The sequence below is a fragment of the Mugil cephalus genome, chromosome 12 (genome assembly GCF_022458985.1).
Source record: "Mugil cephalus isolate CIBA_MC_2020 chromosome 12, CIBA_Mcephalus_1.1, whole genome shotgun sequence".
Lineage (NCBI taxonomy): Eukaryota > Metazoa > Chordata > Actinopteri > Mugiliformes > Mugilidae > Mugil > Mugil cephalus.
This window is the reverse complement of record NC_061781.1, coordinates 11,035,494-11,052,545: the sequence shown is the minus strand read 5'-3', so window position 1 is coordinate 11,052,545 and position 17,052 is coordinate 11,035,494. Positions and strand designations below refer to the sequence as shown.

At 41.1% G+C, this 17,052-nt stretch overlaps 1 protein-coding gene across 1 annotated transcript in view; it reads right to left on the bottom strand.

Moving 5' to 3' along the window:
- map2 (microtubule-associated protein 2) overlaps positions 1-17,052 on the bottom strand; it is a 95,880-nt gene that overhangs the window by 52,983 nt on the left and 25,845 nt on the right. The window contains exons 2-3 of the mRNA XM_047602061.1: positions 16,861-16,913; positions 4,461-4,591 (exon numbers count right to left, since the gene is read on the bottom strand). The gene's annotated coding sequence lies outside the window, so the exon portion shown is untranslated. The remainder of the gene's footprint in view (positions 1-4,460; positions 4,592-16,860; positions 16,914-17,052) is intronic.

Sequence of the window (17,052 nt, the reverse complement as noted above, 5' to 3'; positions counted from 1 at the left end):
GGCTGTTATTGGTGTGGCGTAATGAGCAGCCATGGCATGCATGGTTGGTCAATATGTGGACAAATGTCAAGACAAGGGAAACCACTATAATTAAATATATTACTTAAAATCGTGCAGAACTATCCAAGTCTTTGCATAACAACAGGACATACAGATTCAATCTCTACTTTCCAATCTTCTTTTATGGCATTTAGTATTTGTAAATTATCTTCCAATATAGAGAAATAAAGCAGGATAAAGCACCCTTCGCTCCACTTTCAACCGAGTGCAGTCAAATCTGGGACCTAAAAGAACAATATGGCACCAGCGGGTGTCCATTTCTTCTATACAGGCACAGAGCAGCAGCACTCTGCATGGGAGGTTTAGTCCGTAGCTGAAGGGCACATTGACAGACGTTTTAAAAGGAAGGGAAATGCTAGACACTATTACTTTTGCCATATGTGTTTCCAGAGGACAGGGAAACAAAAAGTCAGCAGCAATTACTAAGAATATATATATATATATATACTGGTCTCCATCTTAAGAGAAGTCGGAACCAAAACACACACAACTCGCATTTGCGGCACACAGGCATTCCTTTGTCCTCAAAATAGCAGTAAGTGACCTGTCCGACTGGTACATGAATATGGTCCATTAAGAGGGAGACTTTAAAAGTTTAAAGTTTGATTTGGTGCCTTAGTGCACCTCTCAGTTCATTTCATAGCCAGACAAAAGTGGAATTGTATGTTTTCCCAGAGGGTGGAAGTGTCTGCTGCCCTCCAACATTACTGTGCCGCCATTCTGCAATATTACATAGTTTGTGGTGGGTTACTTCTTAAAGATGAAAAGAACTTCTTACAGATTAAAGGATAATCACAAGTTGTTCCTGCATCTCTCACTGTATATATATATATATATAAAAAAACTAATGAATCTAAAGGGACCATCCTGCATCCTTGTTAGATAAACTTGCCAGCTGTCTGAATATCTCAGTTGATTTTAAGTTTCCCCCTGTCAGTCCAAGCGTTTATCACAGTGTGTGTCCACCTTAAAGGGATGTAGGGGGACAGATAAAACTGGCTGCGAATGCACCAGCCATAAAAATTCTTCCTAGACAACGTAATCTCACTAAGCTAATTAAGCAGTCCATTTGTAATTTCCGTGGCTTTTATCTGCTTCTCCTTCTTTCGGCTGATTACTTAACATCCTTTCACTGAGAAATCTTCTTCCCACCTGTTATTTCTTTTTCCTCTTCACCGTCCTCCACCTACCTTCACTGTTCCTCCTCCTACTCACATCTAGTCCTCCTCCTCCTCCTCCTCCCCCGCCTTTCATCAGGCTTCATCTTTCTCCTCGCTGCGCTCTCTATCGCCTCATCTCCCTCCTACGATCTGATACTTTTACATGCCACCATCTCGCTCTGTGCCTGCGTGCGTGCGTGCGTGCGTGTGTGTGCGCGTGTGAGTCACACAGATGCTGCATTGCAGGGCTCTCTCCTGCGAGGGCCATCGCACTGCAGGCGCCGGAGCACGGGAGCAGCTGAAGATGCAAGATCTTCTACAAGCACGTGTCTTCCGTACTGTATGTGCGAGGCCGCGTGTTTGCAGATGTGTGCAGGCCCCCAGTCGTTTGGAAGCAATGTCACGCATGCGAAGCAACATTTGTGCGGCTTGCTGATTTGCTGAGAGATAATATTCACATCATTCTTGTGCAGGTATCGTCAATTTATAACCAAACCAGTAGGGAGCTAGCGTAGCGCACACACACTGGATACAAACACAAACCCAACAGCTGACCGAGTGGCATAATCCTTTGGGCCTGGTGTCTCAAGACGGTATATGAGTAACACTCATATACCGTCTATATCTCCCGATCGATTCCCCGACTGTATCCTTCTTGTGTGCCAGCTAATGACATAAAATGACACGCAAGAGCTTAAAGTGTGTAGACGTGACACATGGAACGTGCTGGGGCGTGATATCACTTAGTGGCTGTGTCGTACGGCTCTCCTCCAAGAAACTGTCCAGTAAATGTATCCATACAAAGTAGAGAACTGCTGTTTTTATATGGATAGACACTATGGATATAAGAAATGATACTAATAAATAATTAGTAAGTGTTTGAGCATAATTTGTTACCACACAAGTCTTGTTCTTTGGTTGCCACTGGGCAGAGTGAAGCTAGTCGTTTCCCTGTATTTTGCAGCTATGTATGCGTGATAATCTTCTCGCTTAACTTTTAGCAAGGACACAAATAAGTTTATTACCCAAAATGTAATACTATTCCTTTGGCTCAGTAGCTGGAGCGGGTTGTCCAAGAGCCAGCGGGTTATGGGTTTGATGCGCAGTACACACTGGAACACACTGAGCAAGACACCGAAGCCCAATTCTCTCGCAGTTCCTGAGACTAGCGTGTAAACGTGTGTGTGCTTGCGTAAACAAATGGTAGACGTGTCATTGTGAGTGTAAAGTGCTTTGAGTAGGTAGAAAAGACCATGTACCGTTTTTCATTTTTCATATCAGAGTACATTAGGCATCCCGAGACTGGTAATTACCTCACACTAACACTTGTAGAAGATCATACAGAAGAAGGTAAAATACTAAAGCCATCTCGTCAGGATGTCCGCTCTAAGATGCTCTCAGAGAAGTAGTTATTAGAGGAGCTAAGCGGAGAGTCGTAGTTGCAGAGTAAATGCTTCGGCAAAGGCTTTAAGGAATATACACACTGGGACTTTTGGTGAAAAAAAAAACATGGAACAGCAATAAATGATGCCCTTCAAGAAAGTGTTGCTATTAGTACCGGATAGATGTTCAGAAAGCCTGTGATGACAACACTGATAAGAATAGCAAGGTTCTTCCTGATTCACAAGATGTAGATTGTCCTTAGAAAAAAATAAAATAAACAGCAGCAATGGCCATTTGTTGAAACACTTTAAACATCTTATGGTCATATACACATTGACTTCGGAAGCCAAAGTTGATTATGATTGAATATTCCCATGCAGACAAACAGGTGCAGACAAACAGGTGCAGCAGTAGTGTTGACACCCATTTCAGCCAAGAAAAAGTATGTGTATGTTAAAGCTTTTGATTCACCTTCCAACCCTCGCAAATGGTCACTTACTTAGAGTAGTGACCAAAGGAATGACACTGTGGACAGAAATTGCTGAAATGAGGTGGTTCAGCGTCTGGTCAGAATACCCTTTCAACACCTTCCCTGACTTAGAGGATTGCCAGTAATGGACTGGATAGACCCAGAACTCACTGGGTGGAGGGGGGCACTCTGCGATCTATCAAGCGGAACTGAAAAATGTTGCTATCAAATCGGATGTCTGGAATATCCTCTTTACCCCGTTGCTACCGACAACCAACATGAGATAAGCAGCAGCCACAAATGGATGGAACCTAAACATGCGAAGCACAGATACACTTGTAACGCTGTCATCCATTGTCAGCCTCTCTCCAGTAGTACCTGTTTTTTTTTTTAAGTTCTTTTGTCCATACTAATTTTTCTCTTTAACTCCTGCTTTTCAACCTATTCACAATATTCCAGTTCGATACTTAAACCAAATAAAACCTCGGCCCATAGAGTCATCATCATATTGTAGCACAAACGAGCACATTGCACATCCATTTTCTCCTCAGGACCATTTCCTTCATTTTTTTTTTTTTTTTGTCTTTTTATGTTTTGGCCATAATATGCTCTTTCAGTCCAGCCTATTCAGTCTGCTCCTTCCCGTTTCAATGCAGTCTTGTAACTAGATACATCGTGATTTTGCATGAAAATAACGGGGAGGAAAACCACCTCCTGACCTTCATACACAGACACATTTATAACTACCTGGGACTCTGTCTTTGTCGAAAAAACAAAGAGAAGCCATGAAAGCGTGACTGCCTTTCAGTGGGTCTCGGTGCTGATTGTCTCACTAAAGCAGCTCTTCTCTTCCCACTCGGTGCCCACTTCCCACTCATAGCTCCTAGCAGCCTGCACTCACATGTACGTCCACCCACACAGCCATTTCATCTGTGGAGGTAACAGCCATTCTTTCTGTTTCTCTGAATGTTGTTTCGCTTAACGACAGACATTCGTCAAATTTAAAACATTCAGGACGGGTCAATATGATTCTGAATAGGCGGAGATTAATAAAATAGGAAGTTCTGGCTAAACTCATTCAGGTTTTGTGAGGTGCAGTAAGCCTTTAAGCTTTATGGGTTACAGAGTCTAGGTATAGCTGTACGCACCTTTCGTTCCTGTGGTGTATCGGTCCTAGTTTCGTTACAGGTAAACAAAAATATCATAAAACCATGAAAGTATTTTCCAAGTTAAAGACAATTTATTGGAAAGGCTGAATTTTAATTGTTGACATTGTTTGGGCTTGAATTCAAGAGCAGCAACTCTTACCATGACCAGAGAGCAGCCGACAGATATAACAGCATATGTACCCGTAAATGCGCATATACACAATATGCTGGTGTCTTTACCTGGTTAGCTGATTCGGGACTTCGGGCGATGAGTCACGCTGGGCCCCGAAGAATCTGTCCTCTCTCCAAATATCACAAGGTTGGCGTCAGTAGAACACTAAAATCCAAGGAAGACAGAGTCCTGGTTGCACCTGTTAATTATGAAAAAGGAGATCAATACTCTATTTAATTTAATATAACCGGTATCGGTGTACACCACCCTGAACGGAGGTGATTTATTTCCCCGGTGGAGCGGCTGGTCTATTAAAGTGCAAGCTATCACACAGTAAATCATTTTTAGAATTATTCCGCAATCTTAGAGAAGATAAGGGGCTTGTGAAATAGGAGAGGAAGAGAACAAATTGGAATTTGGGATTTCTATCACATTAGGCACAGAAAAAAGGAGAATTCTCTACATGTCACTTTTATATGAATCATAAAAAGATAATTTATTGATAATAATAATGCCAGTGCAATAGGTAGCCTGACTAAAAGTAATTCAACACCTTACATGTTTCTGATATTTAGCCATAGCCCTACATATCATGGCTTCACAGAAAGTTCAGTAGACTGTAAACTCAGAGATATTGGCCATAACCACAGATTTTCCATTGTAGAAACAATTTGCATAGAAACTCCTACGGTTTGACACGGCCATTTGTTGTTTGTTGCTGACTGAAACCAGATGGGTGCATGGTGATGAGGTGGAATTATGTAATTAATCAAAAAATGAGAACAATTGATCAAACATCTCAGAGTGTTTAGCGCCATTCATGTGTTTTTTAATTACATTTTAAACTAATAAAAGGGATTTTGACAAAGTATCATTTATTCATATTCTTGAATCATTATTTTGTAGCAGCCACCATGGCTTACCGAAATGTACCGAAATAAACGAAAGGCGATCCCAAACGTAAATTCCTGAAACAGATGAAACCGAGCATCTCTACAAAAAGGCAACTTCATAGTGAGAGGAGACAAGAATAAGTATTTGGACTATTACAGTGAGTTGTGTCTGATTGTTGGTTAGTGGTCTTTTGTACCAGAACCCAACGAAGGCTTTTGAGAGCGCTGAAGTTAAATCCAGAATACAGTAAACTATGTTTTTCCTTGTGAGTTCAGCACTGACTAAATCTTAGCTTTTGTTGAAATGTATCGTTGGGTAAAAGTTAATGTTTAAAATATGTCATGATTATGTCGAAATGAAAGTTTAAAGGTTTCATTAATGAAGTTCTGTTAATGATTTAGTGGTAAACCAAAAGGTTAATCAATTCGAACAGTTAACTTTTCATATTCGAAAAGTTAATCAATTTGAAAATCAATTGAAAAAGTTCAGTTTGAGCGAGCAAAGCGATCTGGCTTAATGTGTTAATGTATTTGAATGAATCTACTCTGTTCTCGCACAGTTTCAGGTGTATCAATCCGATTCTGATAAAGTCTTACAGAGATAAATAAAAAACTGTTTTATTCTAATCTAATTCATTTCAGAATGTCAGCTTGTGTTTATAACTGGTATCTAAACACAGAAATGCAGATACTCGTCTACTGTTTCCGTCAGTCGTGTCCAAATAGTTTTTCCTTATTTTAATTTTGCCGGAGGCTGTAATATAATTTCCCTCCTCCAATTTAAAGAGGCCAAAAAGCAACGACTGACTGAACATAGGTCTAAACGCATAATTATCATCGCTGCTGTAATCCGCAGAAATTCACTCATCAGAATGCAACTAGGATACTGTAAAAGACGAAGACAACTCACCTAAGTAAAAACATTACAGACACTTATATTTTCATTGACTGCATAGTCGCAAATAGTCTATGTGAAAGCATTGATCGAAGTTATCCAAAGCTAGTCATGAAAAAGACTGTTATTGAGTTGGGAATTACAAAGCAGGGAAGATTGACAGTGGATCATTCAGTGGTTGTTTAACCCAACTTAGGATCTTAGACTCACAGTTCCACCACTGCTTCCAGTCTTTTTGCTAAACTAAAATCACTGCCTGCTTGCTATGGTTTCACACTTAATCGACTGACATGAAAATTATTCCACAGTAACATGATCTGAACAAATATGAAACTACTCCTTGAAATGAGATATTTGAAGTTCTTAGTCTAAAATACGAGTTACAAACTACTGGCCTCATCCCAATCAGACCACAATTTCAGCAAACTTTCTCTTTTCACGTCGTCTATTATAACTTTCCAATGAAGGCTCCCCTGCTACTTGTAGAGAACATCGCCCTTTAATGAAGGTGATTCTGTTAATGTATATTTTAGGTGACGACTGTGACTCTGACACAAGCTTGAAAAGTGGGATTACTTCCGCCTCTACCAATATGCACCTCTACCCGTATCTCAACCCAAGTATTTAATTATATAATACACCTTCATTAGCATAGAGTTTACAGGGCTGCTGCTTCTCTCAAGGATCAAAGCTGAGTGAGTCAGCGGCACCACAAGCCTTTTCTCCATGTAACAGCATTTTTACATCACACTGAATAAGAAGGGAATGTGGGATTTCTGTAGGAGAGAGTGGGTTGCGCACATGGGATGCTAATTATTAAAATGAATGTAAAAAGTGAAGCAAACGCCTGACAATCATACTGATCTAAGTTAAAAATCTATCTGAATGAACAATACTTAACATTATGATGAACAACGAAAATAAATTCCTTACGGCTGAAGCATACTTGCTGTATTCTGTTTTTACAACAACAATTTAACTAATAGTAATAAACTTAATTATGAAATAACTGTGAATAAATATCAGCTCCACTTGCAAGTAACAGCACATTACTATACTACTAAACTCTCACCATACATCAGCATGGTAAAATCCTCCTTGTGTTATCAAATAAAAAGTGATCTTGACTGTACGTGCGCTCACTCGCCACTTTATTAGGTACAGCTGTTCAATTGCTTGTTAAGAATCAGCCAATGACATTGCTGCAGTTCAATGCATTCAGGCATGTAGAGGTGATCAAGACAACTTGCTGGAGTCAAACCGAGCATAAGAATGGAGAAGAAAGGGGATTTAAGTGACTTTGAACGTGGTACGGTTGTTGGTGCCGGATGAGCTCGTCTGAGTATTTCAGAAACTGGTGACCTACTGGGATTTTCACGCACAATCATCTCTAGAGTTTAGAGAGAACGATACGAAAAATATCCAGTGAGCAGCAGTTGCGTGGACAAAAATGCCTTGTTGATGTGAGAGGTCAGAGGAGAATGGGCAGAGTAGCTCGAGGTGATAGATAGGCAACAGTAACTCTCAACAACCACTCATTACAACCAAGGAATGCAGAATACCATCTCTGATGTTTACTCTTAGGCAGCATCATATCTCAGTTCACTCTGTTATTGTACTTTACACATAACTGAAGCAGCAGAGTGACTTAACTGTGGCTACGAGAGTCAAAGCCCCAAAGCGTAGAAACCAGAGATGTTTAGAACAGCAGAAGGCACATTTTCATTCTTTGCCTTGAGTCCACAACAGCCGAGAGTCACCTGTGAGTCAGAAAAGGACCTTGGACAGGTCTACATGTTCGCTGTATCAGTATGCAGGCTGGTTCGCACGCAGCGCATATTGTACAAACAACATAACAATTCTTCTGTGTTCAATTCTACCTACTGCTGTTGACTGGTTTCGTGTGAGTAATGATTACATATCAGTGTTGGCATAATGATTTCAGTTGCAGACTTTGCAGTCAATTCATATTCATACGCTGTCCGCAACAAAACTTTCATTTGCTGCATATTTACAGATTGAGGCGATATCAGCTCTGACGGCCTGTGAAGTCAAAGCTAATGTCACTCTAGACAGGCCTACAACGAGCAAAGTTATACCATCTTCATTAGAACACTGCTCCACACTAACGCACACTCCAGGAAGAACGTGTGTTTTGGACACATTTAAAGCTGTCCTCATCTTCCCCGGCGTGAAAGTCACTTCAGCTCGTTTCTAATGCAACCTCATACCTCTAACACACACGCACACACGCGTGCACACAGAAAGCTCACACTTTCTGATCCTGCAGACACACACATACTGATTAAGAACACATGCACAATGAAAGTGCTTTGTTCTGTCTCTTGGGACGGCATATCCAGCAACCACCTGTCAGCCCACATTAAATGTAGTCTGTAGGGGGGTGTGTGTGTGTGTGTGTGTGTGTGTGTGTGTGTGTGTGTGTGTGTGTGTGTGTGTGTGTGTGTGTGTGTGTTTACTGGTGTGTTTCGAGAGACCGAGCTTCTTCTTGCTTTGAAAATGCAAGGACGTCACGTATTGAGTTTGAATCTGTGCAATGTGTTGAAATAAAATTCCTCGAGCACCCCTTAAGAGCACAAACTAACGCTATGGATTATTCAGTAATACTGTACAATTGGCTCCTAGAGGGTTTGATTGAGATAGGCCACGGTGTGGCCTACATTTAGTACCGCACTGCCGTACAAGGGACTGGAGCGCTGTTAATGCGTTTGCACATCAGGTTTTTAATTCAGAAGCACTGTGCACAGAATTCGATACGGGACAATTCTTTGGTGAACTCATTAAGCGGCGAGCACACTTCTCAGCATTGACAGTTTCAGCTTTTTGTACAGGAGCTGTGGAATTACACGGCTCGTTTTCTAGGTGTATGGCTCAGTTTGACACGCTGCTAGTAATACTGAAGAAACCACACATGAAACCGATTTCCTCGATCCAGTAGATCCTACACAAGCAGCTAGCATTATGACCAGTATATGGTGAAATGATAATGCCTTGGTTTTATATAACGCCTTATCATAGACGCTCAAAGCACTTTACAATTGAATATATCATTCATTCGCTCACACCGTCACCCCCTAGTGGTGGTAGTGGTAAACTACCTCAGTGGTCACAGGCTGTTGGAAACGTGGCCTAGGGACTCCCTCGTTCCTGACTCATCAGAGAATGGACGTGGTCCTTCTGAGGGTGCCCTGTGGTTTCTGGCAACAGGAAGTTGCTAGTGGGGGCCTTGCAGTTGTGTTGCCTGATCTGGTGGGTAATGCATGTCTATGTAATATCAACACGAATACCATCTCCAAAAATTTCCAGCAGAAAATTGTATTGTGACTACATAGGTTAACGCTATTATGTGACTTTTCCTGTGGTTTTAATGTTGTGGCTGATTGGTTATGCCCAATGAGTTAGGAAAACACAGAAGACATTTTGGAAGATGACGTCTCAGTGTAGAGTGAGGAAAAAGTAATTTAACGAAGATGTCACCCTATCAGAAAACGTCAATAATGAGCGAAACTACTTCTGTAGCTGGTGCGTAAACTTGACTGACACAACACGAATACACATTCATCATCATTTAAAATAACTTTGAACTGATGAAGAAGCTCCTTTAGGCTCTAGGGCAGATAACATACCCACGAGCATAAAGGGAACTCTTGGTTCAATAGATGGTAATCCACCAATTACTTTCAGGCTACCTCAGCAGGTCATATATATCTACCTAAAAAGCAATAATACATGTAATTGATACCTGAAATGAAAAATCTGTGCAGCTCAACAGAGTTTTCCCCCAGCTCAAGCTGGGTGAAGTGATTATTCGTCTCCATTAGTCGTACATTTATCATCCCTCTCCTCATTAACCTGCTCTCGCTCAAAATGACTCTCTGCTGTGATCTACTGGAAATGTATGACGTGCGTGTGTGTGTGCGTGTGTGCGCGAGGGGCACACAGATCTATAAAACTTAACACAAACTAGATTTCCATTAACTTTACAGTCCAAGCCGCGTGTAAGCAACTTTTTGCAGATAAATGAGACAATCTCATTTCCAATTTCAATCAGCACAAATCACTGAAGTGAAGTCATACTCAACACCACGTATGCTAATTACTGTCAGACTATAGTAAACAACATCATTCCAAATTAGATTTCCCCTGCCTTAATGTTCTCCTGTGTGATGAATGGGATCATTGGGTAAAAGTTAGCATTTGCAACGGTTTCGGTCATTCGTGGACTTCATGTGAAAATACTGCATGTCACTGTGAGAAAATTATTGAATGAAAGTTCGAAAGATTAAGTGGTTACGAATTGAGATTCCTCAAAAAAGAACCCCATGAGTGATACATGAAGTCAGTGAATTGAATTTAAAAGAAGAAAATCATTACCCCCTGATATTTCCACCTCATCCACACCAGATGGACAAAATGACCTGTGTTGAGGCTTTCTGGCTCAAATCATGTGTAATTAAAGAAATAAACAATAGCCATTTTGAGATATTGAGCACCTAATTAACTGAATGTAAGTACGGTATGAACGACCGTGTCTCTATGGTTAGGCAAATCCAGGTTTGTGAAGTACTACCGAACTTCAGTTTTCTTAAGTTAGTCCATCAAGCTTGAACATTTTCACAGAACAGTACATTTCTGTCCATTCGTGATAACTGCCAGTGATTCAAAGTACTCAGTGCACACATTGTTCTTTCCACTATTATTTATGAGTGGAGATTATTATAAAAGAAAAGGAAATGGAGGTTGAAAAAGCTCTCAAAGCATCACCCCATTTTAAGTTTACTAATTACTAGTCCATGGTGTGTGTAATGTGCCATATATTTGAAAGAGTGTATTTTAATGCAAAATCTGATGGTGTTTTTGTGTTGCCTGAACCGAACCAAGCGCAGTGGCCGAGTAAGACACGATAACAAAAGAAAACAAATGAGCATCTCAAGAATTTCAAAACGTGACGTCCCGTATGAAAATCAAAAACTCAGAGTCCATGGTGAAAGTCATGTGTGTGGCTTTATCCATCAGTTCTGAAGCTGGACCTATACAGAGTCTATGTCGTTTGTGTGCATTCTGTAATTCCACCAATATAAAGTTTCTTTGTGTGCTCCAAAAAAAAAAAAAAAAAACATCCGCACCGATCAGCAAATGCTGAACAACAGCCACTGAACAATGTGGACAAAGAAATACATTTCGCAGACCTGCATAAATATTCTTCATGGTGCAAATATGTCTTAATACCTGCTGACGTTGCACTTTCATACATGTCATTAAGTGTCACAAAACAAAACAAACAAACAAAAAACACAGTTTCCTGCAAATCCCTTAATGTCATGACTATTTCACAAATTATTGTGATGCTAGATTGCACAAGCAGCTATGCCCTTTTGTGCTCGGACTGTGGAAATGTCTTCTAAGTCTTTCAAGGTATGAAATGTGAAATGCTGCATTCTGTAATTTGCAAATGAAACAACTGCCTACGCAACCTGAGAAGGACAGTCTCCGATGGAATCATCTGTAAGCAGTTTCGCGCAGAATAAACATCCTTTAATGTTTATGCATTTCATAACAATTCTCATTTATATGTATGAGCCCCTTGACAACAGACCAAAGAAAAGAGAAAGAGAGAACGAGAGAGAGAGAGAGAGAGAGAGGGAGAGAGCAGCGGAAAGAGGTGAAAAAGAGGCAGCGGAGGAAGCTGAAAATGAAACAAGAGTCAAAGAGATGAAAAGATGCAGAGGAGAGGTGGTCAAGAAGAAAGGGAGAGGCAAGGAAAGAAAGAAAAAATATAAAAGAGTGTAGTCTGAGGAGTGGGTGGGTGGGGGGAGTTCTGGGCCATTACATCACTGCTGCAGAGGCTGACAATATGAAGATTAGTTCCTCCCTCCCCATCTCTCTCTGTCTACACTCACCGACACTGAACAACATATGGTCATGAATCCAATTCTCTTTGGCTTCATTGTTGCTGGCGTTCATTGAAAATACACACAAAAATAAACAATATTCAACATTTTCATTCAGCATCCAAGGGCATAAGCCATGGAAAAGATTTGAAATGAACCCTGAACAACGTATGTCACAAAACAGGTCATTATTTTCAGTAACTCCAATGTATCATGCCATAATGTCATAATTAAATCAACAAATGTTGCTGTACGTTTTAACAAAGTATTAGTAACTGGCCTGTAACAGCGACATCAGGGTTAACGATGGAGGCCGTCAGATTTGTGATTGTGATTTGTGACATGCTGGAGCTGAACTGTTGTATTAAATGTGTAGCCTTTGTTGATGTTGTGTACTGCTCATTTTCCCAAGAGCTTCGTAAACCAATTGTTATACTTGATAAGAAAGAAGAAGAAAGAATTTCTTCAAGCGTTAGTGGATTGTTTATTTGTTTGCGTTGATCCGTACCTCTTGTGCTCGTAGTTTTGATCCTGGTGTTGGTGAGCTATGAATATTTCATCAACATTGTAAATAATGTAATAATGTAAATTTGTAATGTACTGATATGTATGTGCGGTATTTATGCTTTTATTTTTACTCATCTCCTATCAAATAATTTAATGTGATCACAGGAGGTCTGGTTTGGTCGGTCAATTAAAAGTAGCTTGAAGGGGTAGATTTTTAAAGTACTTGTGTTTTTCCACACCATTTAGTCCAGGTATTCAGGTTTGATAAAGTTACATCTATTTATAACCGGACAACAGTAGAGAATCCCCCAAAAATAATAATTAGAGGTGCCAAGATGAGTCAGATTTTTTTTTTTTTTGAGACTATTTAATTGCCTGCAGAGATGAATCACACAGTTTCAATAGCTGAGTCTCTTTGTGCCTTTTTTGTGTGAATTTTAGAAAGGAAACACATAAATTCCCCTTTTGATGGTCTTTGATTCCTCCTTCAAGCTTGGGTCTTCTACCAGAGGCCTGGGAGCTTTAGGGTCCTTTCCCTCGTTCTGCACTCTTCTGGACATATCCCAGATGTGTGTCTCACTATCTCAGTTTTGGCGGCCTTGGCCCCTAGTATTCCTTTCACCACAGGGACCACTATTGCCTTTACCCTCATTCTCTTCTTTCAGCCAGTAATGCACCTAAAAGTTTTTTGCCAACTACCTTAAAACGAAAGATGAAGAAGAATCTTTACGTCGAAGCACGTCATCCACATCACGTGAGGACAAGGAGGACGCAATGGCTGAAAGACTTCAACAACGCAACATGTAACTTACGCAGCACCGTAATTTCAAGCAAGGGTGGCAACACCACCAACATGCTGAAGCATTTGTCGACGGCGCACAGCATAAAATACAAAGAGTGCCATGTGGTCGTCAATCTCCGTTCTACAAGTGCGGCTATCACTAAAGCCCCCGAAAAACCAAGTTGATGTGGATTGACACGGGTTTTTTGTGCGACGTGAAAGGGGTTCTCCGGCAATCGACCTGGGTTTTTATCGGCCCGGGTCCCGTGTGAACATGAGTTAGCCCTACGACATGTTCGGGAAATTGCGCCGGTGAATGCTGATGTGAACTGCACTTGCGCATCTGTGTTTATATACAGCTTGTATAGTGATATGGCACACTTTTTTATCAACCATGGCACTGGCAAGACCGTGAGATCCGCGAGCTGCTCTGCATCCGTGGAAAAGAGGAGATTCGGCGCACTTAATTGTGTAATGATGACGTGGCTGACGCAATGATGTATGATAGGGAGGAAAGCTCTCACAGCAGGAGGTCAGACCCAGGTCTGAAAATCCTATGTCAGCCCAGTATTTTCGATGTGAAGGAGGATATAAGTCTCAGAAAGCAGTGCTATTGAGGATCCAGTGACCAATTTCCTATTTGTTTACTTACACAAGCTCTTATCTCTTGTTTAGAAACTCAATAAAATTGGTTTGTTTGTTTACACAAAACCATGAATGTCTGATGTTTTTAAAACCAAAAATTCACAGGAGGAATTGATAAGGGAATCGATAAAGAATCGTATCAATAAGCAGAATCAATAATGGTATCGGCATCAATAAAATGCTATCGATACCCATCCCTAGTCATTACCAGCTTGTCAGTCTGAATCTGGTAGTCCCATTGAGTGTGTATAATGTTAATTGTGCTGAATGTGTGTATCAGATCATGGGTATTAATCAAAATAACTGTATACACTACATATGATAGTTTGCTCTCTGTTGCTTGTTTTTCGTGGGTGTGACAATTGATATCTGACCGGGCTAAGTGACCGGGAGTTCCCCCGGTCAGTTTTGTCTGTCTTTCCGGTTCAGCTGCCAGCTTGTGTGATGGAGGGTGAGGAGAAAGGAGAGGCTAAACAAACAGGAGAAGGTCAAACCGACCTGCTGGGAAATGCCACTAACGTTTTCCCTCATGAAGACAGCAGGGGAGGAGGAGAAGGCTAACATGTTTCCACGTCAGATACTCTCTTGTGTTTGAATGTACATGGTCCTTCTGAAAGCTGGCAAACAGCTCCCTACCAAGCCACACAGTGTTTGTGTGTCATGTGTGTGTGTTTAAAAAAGAAAGACTTAGAGTATTGATTGTAGAACTATGAATATTTGAAAAACTGCAGTATGAAAAGCTGAAAGTGAATACTGTCACCTGAAGCTACTTAGACTTAATGAAAATCAAAAGGACAGATTCATTGACAAACTGTCAGTGATATGAAAGGTAAGGTTCTTGTGTTAGTAACGGACTAATTTTATTGTATTGTAGATTTTATTTATTTTCCATTTTCCTCTATCAAGGTATACTGTGAAGAAAGAATGAAAACGTGGAAACACAATGTTGTTAGTGGGGTCCTTTGGGTCCTATGGGTTGAGGGGAGGTGTCTCTGTGGATCAGGCTTGTTTCAGTGCATCCCACAGACACTTGATCAGTTTGGGATTTGGGGAATTTGGAGGCCAGGTCAACACCTTGTGCTGTTGTTTTTGAGTTGTTCCTAAACCATTTTTTGTCCTTTGTCAGGCTGTATTCTGCTGGGGATGGCTGCTGCCATCAAGAAGTGTCATTACTATGGGGTAGGGGTATCTGGTCTGGTCTGGGTGGGTGGTACATGGCTACACATGTACATGAATGCCAGGTCCAAAAGTTTCCCAGCAGAACACTGAATTATCACAAGATGGTCAATGTTATTTACTTACTACTGTCAGTGGTTATGGCTGATTGGTGTACAAAGCATAAATACTGCAAGTGGGTAAGGACACACAGATGACCAGTACCTTATTTAATGGTAGCCAGTATCTTTTAGTTGTGGGTGCACTAAATACAGAAACTATTCCAGTATTTGAATGAATTGTTTAATAATTACAAGTTAGTTTGTCCTCTTTGACAACAATATATCTACGTATTATTCCAGTATCACTTCAGCCACATTACTTTGACATGACTGGACCAAAGTAGAATGGAATTTAATATCTGGTCGGTGATGTATCAGTGAGTACATCTGATATAAATTTAGTCCAACAAACTTAAGTGCGATAAGCCAAGTCCTGACACATAATCAATTTCAGCTTCAACACCCATCCATTTGGACTTGTCACCCCACCATTTCAGCGGTGCAGATAGAATGCAATTAGCTGACCTGGAAGCGGTGGCCCATGGTTTTATATGGGGGCAGTGGATGACAGCCGTAGCCGCTGAAGCATGTGGTCCAGCACACCGAACTAATGCTCTAAAAGGCTGAGAGCTGCGCAGATTTGTAGGAGGGGCAACACTGTTGCATTAAAGGGAGTCATTTGATCTGCTATAAATATATATATATTTTTTAAAAGTATTTGAATTATTGATTAGTATGACGCCCTCTTATATCAGAAGAATCACATTTACTTCAAAACTGCCTTCATCCTACGAAGAGATTCATGTTGACACTGATGTGTGACTTGAAACAGAATGAATGAATGTTTCACTGTGGTAAATGGTCACGTTAAGCCAGTAAAATGCGCATAACCGTCACCACCTCAAATATCCTGCTCAACCACAAAGTATAAAAAAAAGACGGGGGGGGGGGGGGGGGGGGGGGAGATCTGAGGTTGGTGAGTTCGTCTTTCTCTGGATGGGGTGTTGCACAATTTATACTTTGATTTGTCACTTCCAATAGGCAGAGAGGTGACCAGACCTGACGCCAGAAATTAATTTGGACTGAGTGAAAATCTACGGTGTCTGAAATAGTGAGGGGATAATGTTCCCTTTCCACCTCTCGGCACCTGAACCACGTGAAAGTGTTAATGCCCTGAAGAGTTACCGTCTGGGAGCCGTCTAGACATGTCCAGACAAACGTGCAAAGAAAAGCACCAATCCTAATAGCCTGTGGTTTTCATACACAGACTCAAATATATATATATATATATATACACACACACATAGGAACTACAGGCACATGCCCATTATTTGGGCTCTTGGGTTCTTCAATGAAGCAATACATTCATAAATTCTGGCATACATTCATCAGCAGATTCAGACAGAAGGAGAAACAGGTGGGACAATAGAGATATTCATCTGTACTGTTCCTCTACTGGCCCTATAGTGAAACAACAGTTGTGTCTATACGAAACTGGCACAGTGACGCAGCATCTTTGCAGCAGCACCCAAAGGCAGATGCAGTGGAGACGGGGAGAAAGAGGAGGAGGAGGAGGAGAGACAGGGACTGAGATGGCAAAACAAAGAGAGAGACTCACCTGGCTAGATGAAATGTTGTCCGCGGCTCAGGAGAAAGGATAACATCCGAGACCTGAAAGGATGAGGAAGGATAAGGGGGGAAAAAAACAGTGATGGGGGGGTGAAAAAGAGGGAGGGGAAGAGGAAAGAGGGAGAGAGAGAGAGAGAGATTAGCTGGTACTTTGGGAGTGCAGTGGCAGGTGGCACCTCGG